Source organism: Moschus berezovskii, chromosome 3 (genome assembly GCF_049115385.1).
Source record: "Moschus berezovskii isolate FMDL1 chromosome 3, NW_MosBer_1.0, whole genome shotgun sequence".
Classification (NCBI taxonomy): domain Eukaryota; kingdom Metazoa; phylum Chordata; class Mammalia; order Artiodactyla; family Moschidae; genus Moschus; species Moschus berezovskii.
The window spans coordinates 129,401,025-129,427,729 of NC_142462.1; positions in this window are offsets into that span (position 1 = coordinate 129,401,025).

Sequence of the window (26,705 nt, forward strand, 5' to 3'; positions counted from 1 at the left end):
TGCTCAACATTCAGAAAACTAAGATCATGGCATCTGGTCCTATCACTTCATGGGAAATAGATGGAGAAACAGTGGAAACAGTGTCAGACTTTATTGTTTTGGGCTCCAAAATCACTACAGATGCTGACTGCAGCCATGAAATTAAAAGACGCTTGCTCCTTGGAAGGAAAGTTATGACCAACCTAGATAGCATATTAAGAAACAGAGACATTACTTTGCTAACAAAGGTCCATCTAGTCAAGGCTATGGTTTTTCCCGTGGTCATGTATGGATGTGAGAGTTGGACAGTGATGAAAGCTGATCGCCAAAGAATTGATGCTTTTAAACTGTGGTGCTGGAGAAGACTCTTGAGAGTCCCTTGGACTGCAAGGAGATCCAACCAGTCCATTCTAAAGGAGATCAGTCCTGGGTGTTCATTGGAAGGACTGATGCTAAAGCTGAAGCTGAAACTCCAATACTTGGGCCACCTCATGCAAAGTGTTGACTCACTGAAAAGACTCTGATGCTGGGAGGGATTAGGGGCAAGAGGAGAAGGGGACGGCGGAGAATGAGATGGCTGGATGGCATCACCGACTCGATGGATACAGGAACAGTCCTACTGATGTGGACCTGACAGGTGTGACTCTAGGAGGGTGCACACTTGGCCAACCAGACACGGGCCTCAGGAGAAAGAGGCTTCTTGTCCTCAGTCTATCTCACGATACCATTAAAATGCAGGCTATGGATTGAAAGTCAAGGACAATCTCTGATACCAGGACTTAGAGGTTTCTAATTTTCAGTGGCAGAAGCATTGAGTACAGTTCATTTGTTTGCTCCACTTAACTGAAATTCTCAGCAACCTGGCCTCATGACCCCACAATCCCAGTGGCCCTTAGAATGCTGCCATGCCAGTAACTCACAGGTCAGGGACCTCCAGATGGGTGGGCTTGCTCACTTGTTTGGCCCCAGCGCTCTGGACTGAGCGTGACTGCCGGTCTTTTGCACCGCCGCACGTACCTCCTTTCCTCCAGAGATCTGGGTTTGGGGACGGGTTAGTGCAGACTCTGCTGCAGGCATGCACACTTGGCTTCTGTTTCAAAGCACCCAGATCAACTTGGTGACCCTGAGGGACCCAAAAAGTGTCTGTTAATCAGTTGGCAATCAGCAGCCCTGACCCTGATGAATAGCAGAGGGTGGCCAGGCTATTCCGGGAAGCCTGGCCTCTGTTTGGAACACTTGAGATCACGAATGCTCTCTATGTGCAAGCCCTCCAGCTCACTCCATCACTGGAGACTAACTGCCCTCAAACTGTCACTCCTCTTCCTGAATCATCAATTTTCTTGGAAAAAATAATTAGACCCATAAGAAGGAGAAAAGAAAAGAAAACAGTACGAAAGGCAAGATAAGCCAGAATGAGCAAAATGTTTCCAGTCAAAGGGAAGGGAAAGTAAGACTTGTCAGCAACCCCTCAAAAATAACATGATTATGCTTTATTATCCCCTTCTTTTTTTCCTGGCATTTCTGTTGTAAATATTTTGTATACATTAGAAAAGTTGTAAAAAAATATTTCAGAGTGCTGTAGCTTCCAACTGGGGACAATGCAAGTCTCATCTTGCCAGCAGGCAACAGACAGGTCACTACACACACTCTAAGCTTCCTGTGATGCTTAAAATAAATGCTGAGAGAAATTTCTGAACGCTTCTTCTCAGGAACATAAGAAATCTTGAAACCATTATGTGATCATTCAAAATATAGTCTGCCATGTAATCCAAGTTAATAGAATTTGCTATGCTTATTTTGCTTTTAAGGCATAACCAGACACATTCTGCTCTAATGGCTTGGTGTTGATATACATAAAAGGCATAAATAGGAATTTTGGAAACAGTATGTTTTCACTCGACTAAAACCAAGGAAGAGTTCCAAATGTGAAAATGAACTAAAAAAAAATGAGATTGACCTCTTCATGAAAAAAAGATGTATATGTCTGTGAATTTAAAAATGAGCCCTCTAAGACAGATTATTAAAGACTTTCATATTTATCATTATCTTCTGGATAATAAACCTGGAATTAAATTTAACTCCTATAACATAGAAACTTACCATAATGGAAAGGCATTAATAAGAAAAATAATGTCACACAAACTATCTCAGATAAATAAGTTTGATGGTTGCAGATTATAGCTTGTATTGAGGCTGTTCTGTCTTAGAAATCTGTCAAGCTTTCTCTACTCAGAACATGATGCTGAGGTGGGGAAAGCTCTAAATACTGTGCTTTGGGAAGTATTCCATTCAAGGAGCAGGAGTGAGGCTCCTGTGCACTCCACACACTGAGGGCTTGGGGGAAACCTGCCTATGACGTTTGCTGACTGTCAGCAATGTGCACATTTTAGATATTTTTCACAGACACCAGACACCACGTGGGAAAACTGGAAAGGATGCCCCACAGGGCCTGGCACTCACGGATTCACCTTACGATGGAAGGCAGAGCTGCCTGCCGATGTGGGATCAAGGGGTTGACAAGCGGCAGATGTGGAGAAAAGAGACACAGAAGATCTGGGGTCAAACAGCAGGGAGGAGAAGAGCCTTGAGACAACAGAAGTTGCCACTCCAAGTTCTGAGAGCTCCGCTGGACTCAGGGACTTGAGTCAAATGAAAGATCTGTCTGGTGAGTTTTGTTTTAAAAAGCCAGATCTAAAGTTTCAATTCCAACTCGCACTGATGAATTAGGTTATGCATAGTTTTATATTGTCCACAGTTTCAAGTAATACAAAATTTAAAAATACTTACAGGAGCAATTGACTGAGGACTCATTCTGTGCTTTACATCAGCTTTAAAATCTGTTCTCCCAACAATCACATTATCACATTTTGTACTGAGAACTGGGGGCTAAAAGAGAAGGAATACCTTGCCCAGTGTCGTGCAGGAATATTAATACCAAAATTGAGTTTGAACCCAGTTCTTCCCAACTCTGAAGACCACATAATTAAATGTGACATTATGCCAAATTATTTCAGTTCAAAGATTAAAAAATAATGCTATTTTTGGTCCTAAATTCAACCTGATTCAAGTCTCCAGCAATTTATTCAGAACGACTATATTTCAGATGTGTGTATTATACTCTCTCTCTCTCACACACACACACAGCAAAAGCCTAATTGCTCATCTTCTGATATCTGCCTACACCCTTGTAATTGAGCAAAATATCTACAATCTGATTTTTAAAAATAAAGAAAATCCCACAGAAGGAAAAAAGTGATCATTTTCCATATAAAATTTGATAGAGTTAGGTTTACTCCATGGTGTGGTAAATGAAGATGTCTTGTTCTTTCTGTAAATTGCTTTCCAGTGTTCAGGCATCCTGCCTGAAGCTTACCCTTCAGATAACACCTCTCAGATCTTTATCTGTCATAGTATTATTATGGCACTCCTTATTTGTAATTAATTAGGGGAAAATGTAGAGAATGATATGCTTTATTTGAAGTAGTGCCAAATCTTCACATATGTTCCTGGCAGGTTAATCCTCTCTGCAGAAGGGTATCAGCACACAGGACTTCCTCATGTGACAAATTTAGTCACACTCCACTTTCCTGCTAACTAAAAGAGACTAAACGTCTACCTTTAGCCTCACAATACCAAATCTACAATTGAGCACAGAAGCACCCTTATTCTCTGATGCTGTTTTCAAGAAATCGAGGGCCTTGGAGAGGGTTCACTCAAGGCTGAAAAGTCATTCTTAGCTGTGAGATGGGACTGTCACTCACCACAGAATTGCCGTGCCCTCTCAAATTCTTGCAAGGAGTTGTGTCCCCTAAATCTGCCACCAAGCTCACAGAATCCTTTCATTCTTACAAAAGAAAATGTAAACAGTACAAGAAAATGATAAATCTATTACTCCATGAATGTGTCCTCACCATTAATGCACAGAATTGCTTCCGACTCAACCATCCTAGTGCCCCCCTACTCCAAAACTAACAATTTCATTTTGATAGGTCAACTGAGCCCAAATGGCCATTCACCAGCTACTAATGATTGTCTATGTATGTGGAAGCTACATTATTGATAATTATTGCTGGAATTCTTGGTAGAAAAATTTAACATGCCTAGAAATTATATGCAGAGTACAGCATGAGAAACGCTGGGCTGGAAGAAGCACAAGCTGGAATCAAGATTGCTGGAAGAAATATCAATAACCTCAGATATGCAGATGACACCACCCTTATGGCACAAAGTGAAGAGGAACAAAAAAGCCTCTTGATGAAAGTGAAAGAGAAGAGTGAAAAAGTTGGCTTAAAGCTCAACACTCAGAAAACTAAGATTATGGCATCTGGTCCCATCACTTCATGGGAAATAGATGGAGAAACAGTGGAAACAATGTCAGACTTTATTTTTGGGGGCTCCAAAATCACTGTGGATGCTGATTGCAGCCAGGAAATTAAAAGACGCTTACTCCTTGGAAGGATATGACCAACCTAGATAGAACATTAAAAAGCAGAGACATTACTTTGCCAACCAAGGTCCATCTAGTCAAGGCTATGGTTTTTCCAGTGGTCATGTATGGATGTGAGAGTCGGACTGTGAAGAAAGCTGATCGCCAAAGAATTGATGCTTTTGAACTGTGGTGCTGGAGAAGATTCTTGAGAGTCCCTTGGACTGCAAGGAGATCCAACCAGTCCATTCTAAAGGAGATCAGTCCTGGGTGTTCATTGGAAGGACTGATGCTAAAGCTGAAACTCCAATAGTTTGGCCACCTCATGCAATGAGTTGACTCACTGGAAAAGACTCTGATGTTGGGAGGGATTGGAGGCAGAAGGAGAAGGGGACGACAGAGAATGAGATGGTTGGATGGCATCACTGACTCGATGGACATGAGTTTGAGTGAACTCCGGGAGTTGGTGATGGACAGGAAGGCCTGGCGTGCTGTGATTCATGGGATTGCAAAGAGTCGGACACAACTGAGCAACTGAACTGAACTGAACTGAGACATCTCTGAGAAAAAATATGTATCAATAATAAGTTCAGATACAAAAGACCTAAAGAGGTGCTTCCCAAAAGTAGAAACACAAATTGCAAATAGGTCTATGAGAAGATGCTCAACATCATTAATCTTCAAGGAAATGCAAATTAAATCCATGAGATTCTACTGTTACATGCTTTAACTTGGCTAAAATAAAAAAGACAATACAAGTCTTGGTGAGAATATGAAACACCTGGAACTCTCATACACTGCTGATGTAAAATGGTGCCACTATTTAACAAAACAGTTTAGCAGTTTCTTTAATAGTTAACATACTCCTCAGTTCAGTTCAGTTACTCAGTCATGACTGACTCTTTGCGACCCCATGGACTCTAGCACACCAGGCTTCCTTGTCCATCACCATCCCCCAGAGTTTACTCACACACATGTCCATCAAGTCGGTGATGTCATCTAACCATCACATTCTCTGTCATCCCCTTCTTCTCCTGCCTTCAATCCCTCCCAGAATCAAAGTCTTTTCAAATGAGTCAGTTCTTCGCATCAGGTGGCCAAAGGATTGGTGCTTCAGCTTCAGCATCAGTCCTTCCAATGAATACTCAGGACTGATTTCCTTTAGGATGGACTGGTTGGATCTCCTTGCAGTCCAAGGGACTCTCAAGAGTCTTCTCCAACACCACAGTTCACAAGCATCAATTCTTAGGCACTCAGCTTTCTTTATGTTCAACTCTCACATCCATACATGACTACTGGAAAAACCATAGCTTCGACTAGATGGAGCTTTGTCAGCAAAATAATGTCTCTGCTTTTTAATGTGCTGTCTAGGTTGGTCATAGCTTTTCTTCCAAGGAGCAAGTGTCTTTTCATTTCGTGGCTGCAGTCAGCATCTGCAGTGATTTTGGAGCCCCCAAATGAAGTCTCTCATTGTTTCCATTGTTTCCTGCTTTACAGCAGAAACATTCCACTCCTGGATTTTTAATCTAATATATGTATGTGTATATATATATATGTCGTACATGTCTTCTCATTGCAGGATTTCTGTTTTTGTTTTTGGCAATAGCTCCAAATTAGAAGCAATCCAAAAGCCTGTAAACAGGTGAAAGGGAAGCAAATTGCTTTACTTCATATAATGGAATGCTACCCAGCAATAAAAAGGATTGAATCATTGATAGATGGTACCACAAAGATAAATCTAAAAAACCACTAAGCTAAATGAAAAAAGTGAAGCAAAATGAGTACATATTGCATGGTTCACTTATAAAACATCTATAAAATGCAAATTATGACTCCCCTAGAGGATATTTGTGGAGGACAGTGTTCCTAAGACTTATGCAGAACCAAGAGAATGCCCAAACACTCTAACACGTTGCATGCAGAAAAGGCATTTGTTGAAATTTAAGGCTCATTCCTTATTTGCAAAGCATATTTTAAACAACTCTAATTTCACCATCCCAAATATTACTCATCTTTCAAGCTCCAATCAAGCCTAGAATTCTTTTCTAATCCTTTCCTTAAGACAGGGAGTGAGCAATTGTTGACCAGTTGCATGGCTACTTCCATTTGGCCTTCTCCCCAGAACTGATGCTCACACCTAGGAGTGGTCCTGACTCCAAGACCATGGCCTGTCAGTTCAACCTGACTGGGAGCAAATTCCAGTGTCCTCAGCATCTCTGAACACTGGAATCTGCTCTGTGCTGGCCTCCCATGGCTATTCTCTCAGGGCCCCGTGTGTCCGCTGCTCTGAGTAAGCCAAGGGCACACGAAAACCACACAGACTTTTGGACTCCCTTCCCTGCGGCTCTGTGCTCTCCCTTCCCTAAATCACAGCCACTTAGCACTGAGTTCTGGCCTCCATTTTTCTGTCCAGAGAGCCTGTGGTCTCCACGTGGGCTCCAACCCCCGTGCTAGAGTCTGAAAGATGCTCTCAGGGAGAAGCAAGGATGAATGAGAGGCTCACATGTGTGCTTCTTTTCTCTCGGGGATCACAGCCTGCATTTGTTGTCAAAAGCCTGCAAAGAGCAGCTTTGAATATTTTATTCAGCTTTTTCACTTGTTAGTGGCAGGATAATAAGCCCAATATCATCCATTCCATCATGGGCAGAGCATGGTGTGATCTTTTTTTATGTTGCGAATATTACACTTGAAAACTAGCCATAGAAATAATTTGTCTTAGGAGGACACTATCTTCTCTCTCAGGGGTATTTTTTGGTTTGCTCAGCCGTATGTCAGGTTTCCAGGGCTGAGCTGGGTCACAGCAGGGTGGTGGTAACTACTGCAGTCAGCTAGTTTCTTCCAGTTCCCCTTGTTCCTGCGAGACTGATGCTGTAACCCTCTGGGCCCTGGACATCAGAGCCCACTCAAGCCCAGGGGCTCAGACCCACAGGCTGTCCCAGGGGAAGAAGTCCCCAGAGCCTGGGCACTTCTCGTGACTCCACCCTCTCAGGGAAGTTGTGTATACCAACCTACATGTATATCAAATATGTACATTGATTCAGCTTTTCTGCTACTCATCTTCAGCAGGGGATTATCACGCAATCTAGACCAGGGGTTGGCAACCTTTCTGTGAATGGCCAGATGGTGCACATGTGAACCAGCAGGACACACTCTCACACCACTCCCCTCCACCGTGCTGTGCAGCACCAATGCAGCACAGAAACGCGTGCGTGCAGCTGTGCTCCAACAGAAGTTCACATGTGCTCAGGCACGGACCAAAGGCCAGTTTTCCCTGAGCCAGGCAGTTGTTACCAAGGTCCCACTTTTTACCTTGCTTGTTGGTGCGGTCTCCTCATCTATGAATTAGTTGAGAAATGAACCATGTTTCCTATTTCTCTGGCATCTTCTTTAAGCTGACACTCAGGAGGACACCTGCCATTTGTCTTATGAACACTGGTAACTGTTCAGGAAGACAGGAGGGTACAGGTGCCTAGTTGTGGCTAGAATCTAAACTGAGAAAGTGTTGTGTGATGGGAAATCAAGTTTTAAATGGTCAAGGCAAGATCTTTTTCAAGTTTTTGAAAGCTCAGGGATTAAAACTCTCAAGGAGTAATCCTATTCTTTAGATTTGAACCAACTAAACTTCAAGAAGGAAGAGTAGGCATTAAAATGTACAGGTTTCTTATCAGAAGGTCTGAAACACATGCAGTCATACGTTTATCTCAATTGTCTGTGCTTTACTGGTTTAGGGCGTCAGCTCCAATCAGATATCAGTTGGTTTAGGGTGTCAGCTCCAATCAGGTATCAGTTGCATTTCTAAAGACTGAAATGCTTTCAGAACTACTTTATAAGTGTGAATAATGTCCGTGCTTCTTTCCTTGGATAAATTCAGTGGTTAAAATGCATTCAGACTACAAAATTGGATAGAAAAGATACTGTTAGTGCTGCTTATAAAGTGAAAGAGCACTAATGTGCAATGTTTTGAAACGGGACCTGATAAAGTGGGTAAAATTGATATCTCTTTGAATCCAAAAAATGTTTACAAGATTTAAAAGCATTGAGCTAGCTTGGTATTGAAATATTTACCTAAATAAAAAGAGCTATAATGCAGTGAAAGTTCTTGAACTAATATGAATCATTTTTTCTTGTCATCATAGTGATGAGGCAGAACATGGCTTGAAACCTAAATGCATTTTCAAACTCTAAATCCTTGCCATTTACCTTAATTTGTTTTTACTTAGTTTTGCTACTTCTACTTTGTAGCTTAAAATAAGGCTGTTGAAAATGTTAGAAGTGTTGGTTTTAATGTTCCTTTTTTTTGGCTATGAAAATGGAAAATATTGGAATAAAGTAATATCCAGCATTAGAGTTTGAGTGAACACTCTGACACATGGATGTAATCTTTCTGCAGAACAATTTGTTGGGGCATAGCAAAAGTCTTGGAAAAATAATCTTAGGCTCTTTAACCCAAATTTATTATTTCTAGGCATATATCCTAAGGAAACATCAAGAAAATTTAGTTTAAATAATAATATTATACAACCATAAAATGATACCATAGACGTGTGCTTATTAACCTGAACAGACTTTGTGTGGGTTAGCTCACTCTACATCACCCTGTGCTTTTATTATTAGATATAGAAATGAGAAATCAGTTAGATGTCCAGACTTCCTTGCAGCTATATATCCTAAGGATCCACATATAACCTAAGGTCTGCCAAGAAAGTCCACCCGTCCTGAACTGGATGTGGGAGGGAGTGATGGGAAGGAACACAATGAAATGTCAGCAGTGTTGACACTTGCTTGTCCCTGAATCCGTGTGGTTGGCTGGCTTCATAGGCAGCTTACAGAGTATGGTTAAGATCATCTCCATTCCAACTACAGGATACTCAGTGTCCATGAAACACGTGGTAATCCACATAGTCTGCAATTCTTTTGATTGAAGTCAATGCCAGATTCCATAAGCACAGCGGATATCAGAATTACAGAATTGCACCTCCAGGGAGGCTGTACCAGTGACTCAGTCAGGAGATAGAAAGTGGAGAACTGATCAGCTGTGCCCCACAGGCCTCAGTCATATGAACAGTTCCAAGTAATCAGCTGGTGACAGCTTTCTCTTCAAGTTTACAAAGTGGAGTCAAGGTTTAAACCAGAGCAGGAGGAGGGTGGGGCAGTGCTTAGGAGAGGAAGACTCTTCATTACAGACTCGAGTCACCAGCAAGCGACCTGACAGCTCCCCACCTGCTGTACACATGATGCAAACCCTCTGCCTAGGCACCAGCCCACATGTGCCTGAGTGTGCATGCACTCGTGTGTGCATGTGTGGGTTTGTGCACATGCACCCAGACTCAACTTGAGAAATGGTTTTCAACACTAAACTGTTATAAATCTGGCCAGAGTTTCAGTTAATGATTTTTCTCGAGAGGGCCTTTCTGACATCTGACAGTTTCTCAGAATACCACCCTCCTTACTGGGAAATAATGCAGTATGGAGGTATTGCCTCTTCATTACAAAAACTGGACTTTTAAAAATAATAATACTATATATAAAACAGATAACTAGTAAGGACCTACCATATAGCACAGGGAACTCTGCTTAATGTTCCGTAATGGCTTATATGGGAAAAGAATCTAAAAATTAGTGGATATATGTATGTTGTTGTCATTCAGTTGCTAAGCTGTGTCTCTTTGTGACCCCATGGACTGCAGCACGCCAGGCCTCCTTGTCCACCACCATCTCCTGGAGCTTGCTCAAACTCGTGTCCATTGAGTAGGTGATGCCATCCAACCATCTCTGTCCATCCCCTTCTCCTCCCACCTTCAATCTTTCCCAGCATCAAGGTCTTTTCTAAAGAGTCAGCTCTTTGCATCAGGTGGCCAAAGTATTGGAGCTTCAGCATCAGTCCTTCCAATGAATATTCAGGATTGATTTCCTTTAGGATTGATTGGTTTGATCTCCTTGCAGCCCAAGGGACTCTCAAGAGTCTTCTCTAACACCACAGTTCAAAAGCATCGATTTTTCAGCGCTCAGCCTTCTTTATAGTCCAACTCTTACATCCATACATGACTACTGGAAAGACCATAGCTTTGACTATACAGACCTTTGTTGGCAAAGTGATAAGTGTGCTTTTTAATACATCAAGTTGGTCATAGCTTTTCTTCCAAGGAGCAAGCGTCTTTTAATTTCATGGCTGCAGTCACTGACTGCAGTGATTTTTGAGCCCAAGGAAATAAAATCTGTCATTTCTTCCACTTTTTCCCCTTCTACTTGCCATGAAGTGATGGGACTGATTGCCATTATCATCCTTTTTTTAGTGTTGAGTTTCAAGCAAACTTTTTCACTCTTCTCTTCTATGCTCATTAAGATGCTCTTCAGTTCCTTGTCACTTTCTGCCATTAAAGTGATATCATCTGCATATCTGAAGTTGTTGACATTTCTCACGGCAATCTTAATTCCAGCTTGTGGTTCATCCAGCCCAACATTTTGCATGATGTACTCTGCATATAAGTTACATAAGCAGGTATATGTATATGTATAACTGATTCATTGTGCTGTACAGTAGAAAATAACACAATATTGTGAATCTACTATACTACAATAAAAAGTTAACATAATAATAATACTTAACAGTTGTCGAATGGATCCTTTGTATCTGAAGATGTTCCAAGTGCATACCTAATAATTTCTGCAGCATTAATAATAGCCTTGAAGTAAGTAGCATTATTACTCCCTTTCCAGATGAGAAGTGCCTTGCCTGAGGTCCCAGGCTTACTAAAAGGCAGGGCTAGTTTCCTCCCATATCTGGAAGGTGCACTCCTCACTGTGACTGCCCAAACAGGACATAAAGGAAGCCTCCTAGATCCCACATGTTCCTTGTAGAGCTGTTTCCACCCGCAAGACCCAGACAGCCTTTCTCACAAGTGCTTCCGACACATCCTGAGAACAGCTCCAATTGGAGCTAGCTCCCCTCTTCCTTTCTAGATGGGACAGGGGAATGGCCCCCCAGGCCTTCCTATCTCCAGGTCACTTGGCTCCACTCCTCTGACTCTAGGTAACCCTGACCTGGTAGACGTCAGGCCGCAACATGCTGAGTGGTCTTGTTCCACTTCTGACCACAAACCCTATGTGTTCTCCACCCCCAAGGCCACTGACACGCCCCTAAATTTCCTGTGCCAGACTCAAGCTGCGTCTTACTTTTATTTCACAAATGAAACAAGAGCAATCAGACTGGAAGCTTATCTTCCAACCAAGAATCTGCCACCTGGTTGTACCCAAGCCCACGTGGCCAGCCTGAGGCTAGTCTTGGTGGATGAACCTTGTGTCCCTTCAAGACAGCAAGCTCTACACACCTGCTCAAGGACATCACCACACTCCCTCCAACACCTTTCATCATCAACCATCGACTTTTTCCTTTAGGTAATTGTGTACCTGGGTGCTCAGGCCAAAAGTATTTCCCCAAATAAGGGAAACACATCTCCCCTCCTGGCTCACCGTCAGGTCCTGGGGTGGTGTCTCCAAAGCCTGGTTTGGCCAGGTCACTTCTCAGCAGCTGCTTCTCTGCCCAGATTTTGGAGAAGCTTTCTGACCATGTGTTCTGTCTCCCCCATGGTGCCCAGAATCACCTTCTTGAAACTGGCATCATGGCCTGGCTCTGCCCTGAAGGCCTCTGAATGCTCTCTCTGGAACACTGAGGATAAAAATGCACTCTTTGCTGAAGGCTGTCCTGACGTGCCGGCTTTCTTCTACCCCAGCCCCTGAGGTTGTGCTCCCGGCCTTAGAACTCTCCCCAAGGCCTCCACAAGACCACCTTCTCGCGTTCAGTGTCTCCTCAGCAGTGTCAGTAATCCTCCTCCACCCACTCTTGTTTCTCCACAGCACTTATTCCCATGAGCAATTCTATTATTTATTTCCCTTTTTGCTAGTTTGTCTCAGTCACTAGAACAAAACCTTCACAGCAGGGCCACCCAATCTGTCTGTTCACCATATGTCTTCAGTGAGCACACAGTAAGAGCTCAATAAATGCTGGTTTGAATTAGTTAATTAATCTGCCCAGAGCCGTGTTCACCACCACACTGCAGGCTTGATATGGGGAACCCCGGAGAGAAAGCGCATTTCCCAAGAGACGTCCCTGTGCCTAGGAAGTTACTATGTGCTGGACTTCTCTGCCATATATATTTTTGCATCAAGAGACAAGGCCAATTTTTTTTAAAGATATTTACAACCAGTTTATCCTGAAAGTTATAAAGCTTGAAACAATGTACTTTCTCTAAATGGCAATCCACTCCAGCATTCTTGCCTGGAGAATCCTCAGGATGGCGGAGCCTGGCAGGCTGTTGTCCACAGTGTTTCAAAGAGCTGGACGTGACTGGGTGACTGAGCACTTTGAGACACATACAGTTACAGATGCAGACTATGGGGGGATTTTGAAAGCAAATTATTATCCTGGAATTAGTTCTTTGTTTTTGGTGAATAAAAATTTATATTTTACATTTCCAACAAGCTTTAGATTGGAACTCCCCCAAAAGACATAAACAAATTAAATCTCACACATAATCTGGGTTCTTGAAAACCAACCCAGTGTCAGAGCATGACATGCTTATCCCCAGAACATGGTTCTAGGGGTGATGCGTCAAGGCAACAGACTCTGTGGGCCTTTATTCACAATGCCCAGCATCATTACTGGGCCCTGCTGAAATAAATCTTAGGTATTTACTGTCCATTTTTCATGGACATTAAATTGGTAGTGAGTTGTTTGGGGGGAAATAGATAGCTGCATTATTGTAATTATTTATGATAAGAATTTTTTAACACTGACAACATATTCCTCTTCTACGTAAGGGAATTTTCCAAAAAAACCAAAGCATATTTCCATTCATGTACATGCAAGTCTTCTCCACCAGAGAATATTGATCACACTTTGGACTTTCCTTATAACTCACAGTCATTATAATTTAAATTTTTTATAAAACTATAATTTTATTTTTTATAATTTTTAATTAGGCATTGAATATTAATAAAATGCAAACTTAACTAATTCTTTAGTTTAGTTGGATGGTGAGACCCTTTCCATTGAAGTAGTTGCTGCAGCAAGTCTCAACTGAGAGAGAAAAGCTAGGAACAGACCGGAGGAGCTCAGACTCTGGAGACGGAGAATAAAGAGGATGTAGTGCAATCCAGGAAAATGTCAGCAGCTTAAAATTTGCTTCAGGTGGATGGGGTGAGAGGGGTTCATAAAAGAACCCAGAGAGGGGACAGGCTGCCGGTCAAGCAGCCTCACTCTGTCAAGTTCTCCAAGGATCTCAATGAGTCTCTGTTTCCAAGATGGGCGCCTGTTCCCCTCATTCACGCGGTGGTGCCGTTAGTTGCTTCCACGTTAGTTGTTCCACGACCTCCCCATTGTTAGCTATGTACAAAAAGTCATATAAAACGAAAAGCAGGAGCTTGGGCACCAATAAGGGCATCCTATATTTAAATGGTATTTACATACTTTAAATGCATTTTAGTAAACTCATGAGCTTCCTATTTCCTAAACTCTAACTAATAAGCATGAAAACCTACAACATGATAGAAAATCTTTGTAACTGAGAAGCTAATCACACTATCTCTACTGCATAAAATGCTGTACTGTTCTAGAGTGTATGAAAATTAATGATGCAAAAAAAATGTAGCTCTTCCTTCAAATAGCTTGTGACTTCATTGATGCGATAACACAGAGAGAAGAAAGCAAAAAGCCATAGTTAACAGAGGAGTTAATGTAAGTCCTGTGGGGACTGTCTTGGGATGAGCTTCCTCCAGAAGGCGACCCGGAGACAAACGTGTGTGCGAGCCATGTGTTTGGAGCATGTTCTCAGGAACCGCCCCCAGGGGGCGGGGCAACGTGAACAGTGGGCGGGAAGAAGAGCTTAACGGGGCTCAAGCCTCCGGGGGACTTTGGGAGCTGCTACAGAGCAGGCTGCCTGCTCCCGGACAAGGTGCCATAGCTGGGGCATTCACCGCCAGCTCATGCCACTGCTGGGTGGAGCTGCTCCCAGGAATGTCAAGGGGATTCCAGAAGCCAGACACAGGCTCTGGGGACGTGGTGAGGACCCACAGGGTCTGCCTCCAGGGTGCTCCCTAACAAAGAAAAAACATCTCAGAGTTTGGATCGTTAAGGAAGTCTTCTTGGGGACTTATATCTTAAAAAATAGTTCAGATTCTGAGCAGAAAGAAGAGCGGGGACAACAGTTTGGATCGCTGGCTGGTGAGAGCCAAAGTCGGCAGCAGCAGGCAGCATCTTGCCAAGATTCTTGTGGAGACCAGAAGGAACTGAGGGTACACTCTGGAGGAACCTGAGTTCACACGTGTCTGTGGGCAAATTAAAGACTGAAAGTAGACCTCCAGCTCCTGCACTGGAACATTGGCAAAACTGCTGATATGTTTCATACCGGGAATGAGACTACATCAGGGGTTATTTTACGGTTGAGTTGCTTTTAAAATTCTCAGACTATAGGGGCTGGCAATGGGCCTTGCAGTGCTGGGTACTGCCTTTTAGAGGTACTAGGCCATAAGTCTGAGAGGTCTATATGTTTTTAAAGTGCCTTTTAGTGATAGATGCATGTCTGAGGGTCTTCCCAGGTGACGCTAGTGGTAAAGAACCTGCCTGCCAGTGCCGGAGACATGAGACTTGGGTTCGATCCCTGGGTCGGGAAGATCCCCTGGAGGAGGGCATGGCAACCCACTCCAGTATTCTTGACTGGAGAATCCCATGGATAGTGGAGCCTGGTGGGCTACAGTCCATAGGGTCACAATGAGTCGGACACTACTGAAGCAACTAAGCACACACACACATATGTCTGAGAATTCAGAAGCACTAGGAATCTTAGTTGGAAATCTGTTTAAATATACTAGCAGAGGGCTGGCTTTAGCCTCTTGGCTGTCCTTTCTGGGATGAAAAGAAAAGCAGAAGCTGGGGGTGGGGAAATTTCCCAGGCTCAGCTCAACATCTCCGTCCACTTCATACCCCAGAAACAAGCAGCGACCATGACTTCAGCCTCCAGATCTGCCCCTATTTTCTTTACATTAATTTTTGTTTTTGTAGTGTTTGTTTTTTCCCCTTGTAGCAACTGGATTGACTGTGGGAAGCAGTTATTTTTAGAGCATCACAAAGTTTTCTTTGGAGCCAATTCAGTGACTTGAAGTTCAGTATCCAAACTTGGAGGAAAAAAACTGCTTCGCTTTGTTGGGGAGACCTGCTGAGAGGACAGTTCTGCCTCATTGGATTACATTTATACCATACTCTCTGCTGGCTGACTCACCCCAGAGGTGGGAGCCTCCAATCCCTATGCCCCTAGGGTATTAGCTACCGTGGCCCTTGGCACACAGCTGAACTAGAAGAAGGTTGCAGGTGCCCCGGTCTCCTTTGCCTCTGCTGTAACCTCAGCACAGTTCCGGACATGGTTGTCAGCCAGACTGGATGAAGCACAAGCTGGAATCAAGATTGTCAGGAGAAATATGAATAGCCTCAGATACCCAGACGACACCACCATTATGGCAGAAAGTGAAGAAGAACTAAAGAGCCTCTTGATGAAAGTGAAAGAGGAGAGTGAAAAAGTTGGCTTAAAGCTCAACATTCAGAAAACTAAGATGATGGCATTAGGTCCCATCAGTTCAGTTCAGTTCAGTCGCTCAGTTGTGTCTCACTCTTTGCGACACTATGAATCACAGCACGCCAGGCCTCCCTGTCCATCACCAACTTGGTGATGCCATCCAGCCATCTCATTCTCTGTCATCCCCTTCTCCTCCTGCCCCTAATCCCTCCCAGTATCAGAGTCTTTCAAAGTGAGTCAACTCTTTGCATGAGGTGGCCAAAGTATTGGAGTTTCAGCTTTAGCATCAGTCCTTCCAATGAACACCCAGGACTGATCTCCTTTAGAATGGACTGGTTGGATCTCCTTGCAGTCCAAGGGACTCTCAAGAGTCTTCTTCAACACCGCATTTCAAAAGCATCAATTCTTTGGCACTCAGCTTTCTTTACAGTCCAACTCTCACATCCATACATGACCACAGGAAAAACCATAGCCTTGAATAGACGGACCTTGGTTGGCAAAGTAATGTCTCCGCTTTTTAATATGCTATCTTGGTTGGTCATAACTTTCCTTCCAAGGAGTAAGCGTCTTTTAATTTCATGGCTGCAATCAGCATCTGCAGTGATTTTGGAGCCCCCCAAAATAAAATCTGACACTGTTTCCACTGTTTCTCCATCTATTTCCCATGAAGTGATGGGACCAGATGCCATGATCTTGGTTTTCTGAATGTTGAGCTTCAAGCCAACATTTTCACTCTCCTCTTTCACTTTCATCAACAGGCTTTTTAGTTCTCTTCACTTTCTGCCATAAGGGTGGTGTCATCTGCATATCTGAGGTTATTGATATTTCTCCCGCAATCTTGATTTCAGCTTGTGCTTCTTCCAGCCCAGCGTTCCTCATAATGTACTCTGCATATGAGGTAAATAAGCAGGGTGACAATATACAGCCTTGACATGCTCCTTTTCCTATTTGGAACCAGTCTGTTGTTCCATGTCCAGTTCTAACTGTTGCTTCCTGACCTGCATACAGGTTTCTCAAGAGGCAGGTCAGGTGGTCTGGGATTCCCATCTCTTTCAGAATTTTCCGCAGTCTGTTGTGATCCACACAGTCAAAGGCTTTGGCATAGTCAATGAAGCAGAAATAGATGTTTTTTCTGGAACTCTCTTGCTTTCTCCATGATCCAGCGGACGTTGGCAATTTGATCTCTGGTGCCTCTGCCTTTTCTAAAACTTGCTTGAACATCTGGAAGTTCTCGGTTCACATATTGCTGAAGCCTGGCTTGGAGAAATTTGAGCATGACTTTACTAGTGTGTGAGATGAGTGCAATTGTGCAGTAGTTTGAGCATTCTTTGGCATTGCCTTTCTTTGGGATTGGAATGAAGACTGACCTTTTCCAGTCCTGTGGCCACTGCTGAGTTTTCCAAATTTGCTGGCATATTGAGTGCTGCACTTTCACAGCATCATCTTCCAAGATTTGGCGTAGCTCAACTGGAATTCCATCACCTCCACTAGCTTTGTTCGTAGTGATGCTTTCTAAGGCCCACTTGACTTCACATTCCAAGATGTCTGGCTCTAGGTCAGTGATCATGTTATCGTGACTATCTTGGTCCTGAAGATCTTTTTTGTACAGTTCTTCTGTGTATTCTTGCCACCTCTTCTTAATATCTTCTGCTTCTGTTAGGTCCATACCATTTCTGTCCTTTATCGAGCCCATCTTTGCATGAAATGTTCCATTGGAATCTCTAATTTTCTTGAAGAGATCTCTAGTCTTTCCTATTCTGTTGTTTTCCTCTATTTCTTTGCATTGATCACTGAGGAAGGCTTTCTTATCTCTCCTTGCTATGCTTTGGAACTTTGCATTCAGATGCTTATATCTTTCCTTTTCTCCTTTGCTTTTTGCTTCTTTTCTTTTCACAGCTATTTGTAAGGTCTCCCCAGACAGTTGTTTTGCTTTTTTGCATTTCTTTTCCATGGGGATGGTCTTGATCCCTGTCTTCTGTACAATGTCACGAACCTCCATCCAGAGTTCATCAGGCACTCTATCTATCAGATCTAGTCCCTTAAATCTATTTCTCACTTCCACTGTATAATTATAAGGGATTTGATTTAGGTCATATCTGAATGGTCTAGTGGTTTTCCCTACTTTCTTTAATTTAAGTCTGAATTTGGCAATAAGGAGTTCATGATCTGAACCACAGTCAGCTCCTGGTCTTGTTTTTGCTAACTGTATAGAGCTTCTCCCTCTTTGGCTGCAAAGAATATAATCAATCTGATTTCAGTGTTGACCATCTGGTGATGTCCATGTGTAGAGTCTTCTCTTGTGTTGTTGAAAGAGGGTGTTTGCTATGACCAGTGCATTCTCTTAGCAAAGCTCTATTAGCCTTTGCCCTGCTTCATTCCGTGCTCCAAGGCCAAATTTGCTGTTACTCCAGGTGTTTCTTGACGTCCCACTTTTGCACTCCAGTCCCCTATAATGAAAGGATATCATTTTTGGGTGTTAGTTCTAAAAGGTCTTGGAGGTCTTCATAGAACCATTCAACTTCGGCTTCTTCACCGTTACTGATTGGGGCTTAGGCTTGGATTACTGTAATATTGAATGGTTTGCCTTGGAAATGAACAGAGATCATTCTGTCATTTTTAAGGTTGCATCCATGTACTGCATTTCAGACTCTTTTGTTGACCATGATGGCTACTCCATTTCTTCTAAGGGATTCCTGCCCACAGTAGTAGATATAATGGTCATCTGAGTTAAATTCACCCATTCCAGTCCATTTTAGTTCACTGATTCCATGGCAAATAGATGGGGAAACAAGGGAAACAGTGAGAGACTTTATTTTCTTGGGCTCCAAAATCACTTCAGATGGTGACTGCAGTCATGAAATTAAAAGATGCTTGCTCCTTGGAAGAAAAGCTATGACAAACCTAGACAGCATACTAAAAAGCAGAGACATTACTTTCCTGACAAAAGTCCATCTAGTCAAAGCTATGGCTTTTTCAGTAGTCATGTATGGATGTGAGAGTTGGACTATAAAGAATGCTTAGAGCTGAAGAATTGATGCTTTTGAACTGTGGTGTTGGAGAAGACTCTTGAGAGTCCCTTGGACCGCAAGCAGATCCACCCAGTCCATCATAAAGGAAATCAGTCCTGAATATTAGTTGGAAGAACTGATGCTGAAGCTCAAACTCCAATACTTTGGCCACCTGATGCAAAGAACTGACTCACTGAAAAAGATTCTGATGCTGGGCAAGACTGAAGGCAGGAGGAGAAGGGGGTGGACAGAGGATGAGATGGTTTGATGGCATCACCGACTCAATGAACATGAGTTTGAGCAAACTCTGGGAGTTGGTGATGGACAGGGAGGCCTGGCGTGCTGGAATCCATGTGGTCACAAAGAGTCGAACATGACTGAGTGACTGAACTGAACTGAACTGATGAATGGGAACATGGTCTGTGTGAGGACAGAGATAAGGAAAGGGGTCTTAGGACATGGAACCAAGGACCACAGTGAGATGATTTATCCAGGAAGGATTCTGGGAGTGAGGGTCAGGTTGGGAAGGAGCAGGGCAGGGTGAGAGGTTAAAGAAGCTAAGAACATGACAGGGCGGTTGGGCTCAGAGTAGGTCCTGCCTCTCGGCAAAAGCACTGGCATCTTGTTCCCTCACATCAGATGGTGCTTGGTGTAGGGAGGAGGTAAGTGGAAATTCCCAGCAGTTTTCTTCTTTGGGTGATGCAACTTCACATCTGGAGCATCTTCTGAGTGAACAGTCACAGCACCCAGGGCTGGACAAGCAGGGCCTGAGGGGGCCTGGGTGGGGTCAGCAGTCCTGCTTGGAGCTTCTGTTCAGAATTTGTGGGGATTTATTGAAGTATAGTTCACGTACCTATTACATTAGCTTCAGGTGCACAAAGTGATTTGACATTCACGTTCACTGTACATCGATTACCACTTTACGTCTAGTAACAATTGACTCTCATACAGTTTTTACAGCATTATTGACTCTTCCTCATGCTGTATATTCTATCCCTGTGACTTGTTTGTATTCTAACTGTAAGTTCCTATCTCTTAATCTCCTTCACTTATTTCATGTCCCCACTTCCCCCTGTGTATAATCTTTCCTCCTTTGTTGTAGATTAATTAACCATGTACCTGAGCATTTATTTTTAGGCTCCCTAGTCTGCTCCATTGCTGTCTCTTTTGCTCCAGTGACAGTGTCTTGAATACTGTAACTTTGCAGTATAGTCTGAAGTCAGGGCTCTTGGTACTGCCAGCTCTGCTCTTCTTTCTCAAGATTGTTTTGGTTATTCAGGATCTTTTGTGCCTATTCTAAATCTTTTAGAATTATTTGCTCCAGTTTTATGAAAAATGCCATTGCTATTTTGATAGGAATTGCACTGGATCTGCGGATTGCCTTGGATAGTATGGTCATTTAACAATATTAATTCTTCCAATCCACCAGCATAGTTTATCTTTCCCTTTACTTGTGTCATCTTCAAATTCTTTCATCAAGTCCTATAGACATGTCATATAGTCATAGAGTGCAAGTTTTTTAGCTCTTTGGTTAGGTGATGGACATGAGTTTGAGTGAACTCCGGGAGTTGGTGATGGACAGGGAGGCCTGGCGTGCTGTGATTCATGGGGTCGCAGAGAGTCGGACACGACTGAGTGACTGAACTGAACTGAACTAGGTTTATTCCTAGATGTTTTCTTCTGTTTGATGCAATTGTAAATGAAATTATTTTCTTAATTTCTCTTTCAGATAGTTTGTTATTATTGTATAGAAATATTACAGATTTCTGTGGATTAATCTTGTATCTTGCAACTTTATTGAGTTTATTTACTAATTCTAATAGTTTTTTTGGTGGGGTCTTTAAGATTCTATATATGTTGTTGTTGTTCATTCACTGAGTCGTGTCTGACTCTTTGAGACCCAGTGGACTGTGGCACACAAAGCTTCCCTGTCCTTCACTGTCTCCTGGAGTTTGCTCAAATTCCTGTCCATTGAATCAGTGCTGCTGTCTAGCCATCTCATCCTCTGCTGCCGCCTTCTCCTTTTGCCCTCAATCTTTCCCAGCATCAGAGTCTTTTCCAGTGAGTCAGCTGTGTGTGTGTTGTATATTGTCATCTACAAGCAGTGACAGTGTTATTTCTTCCTTTCCAATTTGGATTCATATTATTTCTATCTTTTATTTTTTTTGTCTGATTGCTGTGACTAGCACCTCTAGTACTATGTTGAATAAAAGTGGTGAAAGTGGGCATCCCTGTCTTGTTCCCAGTCTTAGAAGAAATATTTTCAGCTTTTCACCATTGGTGATGTTTGCTGTGGGTTTTTCATATATTGCTTTTATTATGTTGAGGTTTGTTCCCTCTCAACACAGTTTGTTGATAATTTTTGTAATAAATAGATGTTGAATTTTGTCAGAAGCTTTTCCTGCATCTATTATATGATCATATGATTTTTATTCCTTAAATTGTTAATTTAATGTATCTCACTGATTGATTTACAGATAAACTTGCATCTCTGAGATAAATACCATTTGATCATGGTATATGATCCTTTTAATGTACTGTTGAATTTAGTATGACTTCCCTGGTGGCTCAGAGGTTAAAGCGTCTGCCTCCAATGCGGGAGACCCGGGTTCGGTCCCTGGGTCGGGAAGATCCCCTGGAGAAGGAAATGGTAACCCACTCCAGTATTCTTGCCTGGAGAATCCCGTGGGTGGAGAAGCCTGGTAGGCTACAGTCCACGGGGTTGCCTAGAGTCGGACACGACTGAGCGACGGAACGGAACGGAATATTTTGTTAAGGACTTTTCAAGTGAACACTGATGCACCTGTGTTTATCAGTAGTATTATTGGTCTGTAATTTTCTTTTTTCCTTTCTTTTGTGGTGTCTGTCTAGTTTTGGTATCAGGGTTATGATGGCCTCGCAGAATGAGCTTGGAAGCATTCTTTGCTCTTCAATTTTTCTGAACTAGTTTGAGAAGGATAAGTGATAACTTCATTAAATATTTTGTAGTATTTACCTGTAAGGTCATCTGGTCCTGGACTTTTGTTTGTTGGGAGTTTTTTGATTATTGATTCAATTTCATTACCAGTAATTGGTCTATCCATGTTTTCTCTTTCTTCCTGAGTAAGTGGGAGACTACACATATCCATAAATTTATCTATTCCTTGTAGGTTGTCCATTTTATCAGCATATTTGTATTTCTGTGGTGTCAGCTGTAACTTCTCTTCTTTCATTTCTAATCAGCTGCCCAAGACATTGGATAACAGTGGGGCAAACAGCAGGCTGACCAGAAGCATAAAAGGAAAAGAGGCCCATGAGATGCCCACAGGGGCTTGTAAAGCTCTGTGAGGACTTTCCTGGGAATCTAGAAGGCCACATGCATGCCCAGGGCTGTGGACATGCTCAGAATGAACCCGAACCTCTGAGCTGGTGGGAGGTGAAGCCACGGCAGAGTTTCTGACTGCCTGGCTGAGTGCTGAGGACCTGCCACCACACAGACCCTTGGCAGGGCCTAGAGACTTCGCGGCTCCAGGTGTTCAAGAAAACCAGTCCAGTTGTTTTTGACCACTAAGCTAGCTTGGCAGAGACTTTCAGGGCCACACAAGACTGAGAAAATAGATTTACAGAATTAGTTCAGAAAAGTCACTTGAAAAGCAAACAACAATGAAAAGTACTACTACTGCACAAAAGGCAACAACAACAAACGCTGTGGAGGGGATGAGCCTGATTCCAATGTTTCCATGTTATATTGCTTAAATTGTCAGTTTATAAGACATGCAAAGAATCAAGAAAGTACAGCCCATACACAGGGAAGAAAGCACTCCACAGAAGCTCCTGGAGGATGCCCATGGTAGAATTACTAGTCAAAGACTTAAGTCAGATATTTTAAATATATTAAAAAAATAAAGAAAACCATGCTTTAACAACTAAAATATGACCATAATGTCTCACCACAATGGAGAATATCAATAGTGAGATTGAAATTATAAATATATTTTAAAAATTTGAATTGTATGTTTAAAAGATTTTTAAATTTGAAAGCTAATATAAAATATAAAAATACTTATTAAATAAGTGAAAGAATATGAATACATGTTTCAAAATAGAAATTCTGGACTTAAAAGTACAATAACCGAAATGAAAAGTAATAAACATCTTGCACATAAATCCTCACAATTTATTGTTGCTTTGCCTCAAGCTTCAACAGTTAGAAGTTCATTTATTTTTTGTGATATATTCACTTTTTTAAGTGTAAATATTCGGAGACAGTTAAGCCACCCCTCAGCCCTGCCACAAGCGTGACTCAGCTCCTGCAGGGCACAGAGGCTGACAGGGACTCGGCGCTGGGCGGGGCGGGAGGGAATTCTCGGCCCGGAACGCGCTCTCGCGAGGACGCCAGCCATTAACCGCTCCGGGAACGGGAGGGCAGACGGAGGGAAACTGAGCCGAAAGCAAGAAAAAACACAAGGAACCGGCGCTGGAGCACCAAGGGCAGGAACAAGTCTGACGGAAGCTATGGTAATTAGACCGTGAGAGCTCACATTTAGCTCCATTAGTGTAAAGTAAACACAAGGAGAACAGACATTCATAAACATAAAGTAGTCCCTTCCCCAAATATAGCACAAGGCAGATAGTGAAACTTTCCAGTTGGAAGTGCCGCGCACGGCCGTGGAGAGGTGGTGGGCTTGGGTGACGACAAGGCATTCTGAGAGGCCGACCTTCGCCTCCTGTCCGTGGAGCCCTTAGCGGGACGGGAGAGCCTAACAGAGCCGGTAAAATGTGTTTGTGGCGAAAAGCCAAAGCCAAACCCTGAGAACAGCTTATGTATATATCATAGGTGAATACCTAGGCTCTGAGTTTGTTTCACTGTTGACAACCTCCTGCTGAAAGACATTCGATTACAGAGGTTAAATGCTTGATTCAGTTCTGACCTTCCTCAGCTGTGTGCCCTAGGCACACTAATCAAGGTTTCTGAGCGTCTATTTTCCCATCCTCCGCCCCCGCCAAAGAAATACTCATTTCCTAAGGTTCTTAAGAAACAAGAACTTAAATGATATGTTATTTAAAAAGAACACAGGCCAGAGGCTGTTGTAAACCCAGACTCAAAGACTGGTGATGCTGTTACTGTTCAGAACAGTGAATCCACCAGTTCTCCCCGAGTGCCTGAAATATGCACCGACACAGAGCTAATGTTCTGGGCCTGTAAGGTTGTTCCCACAATTTCTCTTTTAAAATGTAAATGAGTTTAGGAGGTGATAACTTATCTAGCCAGTTTAATTAGTAATACCTTGGTATTTCTTAATAGCTGAAAGTTTGATCTCCAATTATTTAGTAAAAAACCAAGCTCTAGAAAAATTTAAACACAAGCCCAATAAGGTTTATGAAAGTGAAATCTGTTTTGACCGTCTCCTGCCTACGAAATGGGACCAGACTATGACTCCTTGGACAGTCAGGGACCAGTGTGGAAACGCTGATATTCTGGAGTGGAAGGAGGATGAAGATGGAGCAAAAGGTGGTGGATCCCTTTGTAGCTCTGGAAGCCCATGGTCACTGGAGCAAATCTTGCATAAGATGGAACTTGGGTTTAATAAAATTGAAGATTCACAGAGTGTGAGTCCAAAGAGTACAAGAAATTACACAAAGCAACAGAAGATGGAAACAGACCAACAGAAAGAGAAACCAAAACCACAACCACTTCTCAGGAAACCAACGGCAGTCAGTGGGAGCCAGCCTGAGGCTGAAGGAACTCTGCATGCTCTGTGACTCAGTGTACCATCTGGACTTCAGCCAAGTCTTGAAATCCAGACACACTCAAGTTATAGCTCTTGACCCAGGCTGAACTCCAGAGCACTAAGCAGTGTTGAACTGACAAGCTCAAGTCCTGCTTGAACAAATCAATTTTCCCTTGTCAATTCTCGTGGCTTTGCCCTCATGAGTCTGAGGCTTTGGGTGGCAAGATCATTCTCTCCAGGGCTTCTCCCACCACCCTTCTCCATGCAGTCAGTCCTCTGTGCTCCTCGCTGACCCCCCCGAGTCCCCCTTTGTTGGTCACTCTGCAAGCACCGGTGTGGAGAACCTCATTTCTGCCATGTAGTCAGGACCTCCAGCCAGCAGTAAGCTTGGATTAGCACTGCTATGTCTCAGAGTCTCTCCACCTGAAAATATAAGTTCGTGCATCTGCCACCCTCATTAGAGATGTGTCCTAAGGGGGTTGTGAATGTCATCTTGCCACTATTTAGAAGTGTATCAAAGCACAGATAGTCTGTAGAAGTAATTTTGTCCTTGAGTCAGCATTGAGCCTTGCCCTTTAATCAGCTGACTCTCTCGGGAATACACAGAGTGAGGTAGAAAGCACAGACGGTGAGGTCAAAGCCAAGACAAAGCGATGAAAACTGGAAAACAGCAAGAGGGTAAAACTGAGCAGTCTTTTCTCACAGTTACCGTCCTTGGATTTAGTTTTTCTCCATTTGAAAGTTCTCTCAAAGCAAGGCACACTGACACACACACCAGGAATCTAACCTGACTGCTCATGTGCTCTGCTCCACAAATTTGTAAATCTTCTGTATGATTTTTACAAACGCTTCAGTTCAGTTCAGTTCAGTTCAGTCGCTCAGTCGTGTCCGACTCTCCGTGACCCCATGAATCACAGCACGCCAGGCCTCCCTGTCCCTCACCAACTCCCGGAGTACACTCAAACTCATGTCCACAGAGTCGGTGATGCCATCCAGCCATCTCATTCTCTGTCGTCCCCTTCTCCTCCCGCCCCCAACCTTTCCCAGCATCAGAGTCTTTTCCAGTGAGTCAACTCGTCGCATGAGGTGGCCAAAGTACTGCAGTTTCAGCTTCAGCATCAGTCCCTCCAATGAGCATCCAGGATTGATCTCCTTTAGAATGGACTGGTTGGATCTCCTTGCAGTATAAGGGACTCTCAAGAGTCTTCTCCAACACCACAGTTCAAAAGCATCGATTCTTCGGCGATCAGCTTTCTTCACAGTCCAACTCTCACATCCATACATGACCACGGGAAAAACCATTGCCTTGACTAGGCGGACCTTGGTTGGCAAAGTAATGTCTCTGCTTTTTAATATACTATCAAGGTTGGTCATAACTTTCAGTCTAGAATACTTAAAATGTCTCAACAGTTGCTTTCAAATAAGTGAAACCTTTGCTCTGTCTGGGCATTTCCCACTTCTTTGCTTTATAAGATCTAGAGAAATTGAATACAAAAATAAGTAACCTGGAATGCTCAAGTGTTGACTGTAAGTCATACTGTTCAGTTCAGTTGCTCAGTCGTGTCCAACTCTGCCACCCCATGGACTGCAGCACGCTAGGCCTCCCTGTCCATTACCAACTCCTGCAGTTTACTCAAACTCCTGCCCATTGCATCGGTGATGCCATCCAACCATCTGTCCATCCCCTTCTCCTCTTGCCTTCAATCTTGCCCAGTATCAGGGTCTTTTCAAATGAGTCGGTCCTTCAAATCAAAGTATTGGAGCTTCAGCTTCAGCATTAGTCTTTCCAATGAATGTTCAGGACTGATTTCCTTTAGGGTGGACTGGTTGGATCTCCTTGCAGTCCAAGGGACTCTCAAGAGTCTTCTCCAACACCATAGTTCAAAAGCATGAATCCTTCAGCAACAGACAGAATGCCTGAAGACCTATGGATGGAGGTTCATGACATTGTACAGGAGGCAGTGATCAAGACCATTCCCAGGAAAAAGAAAGGCAAAAAGGCAAAATGGTTGTCCAA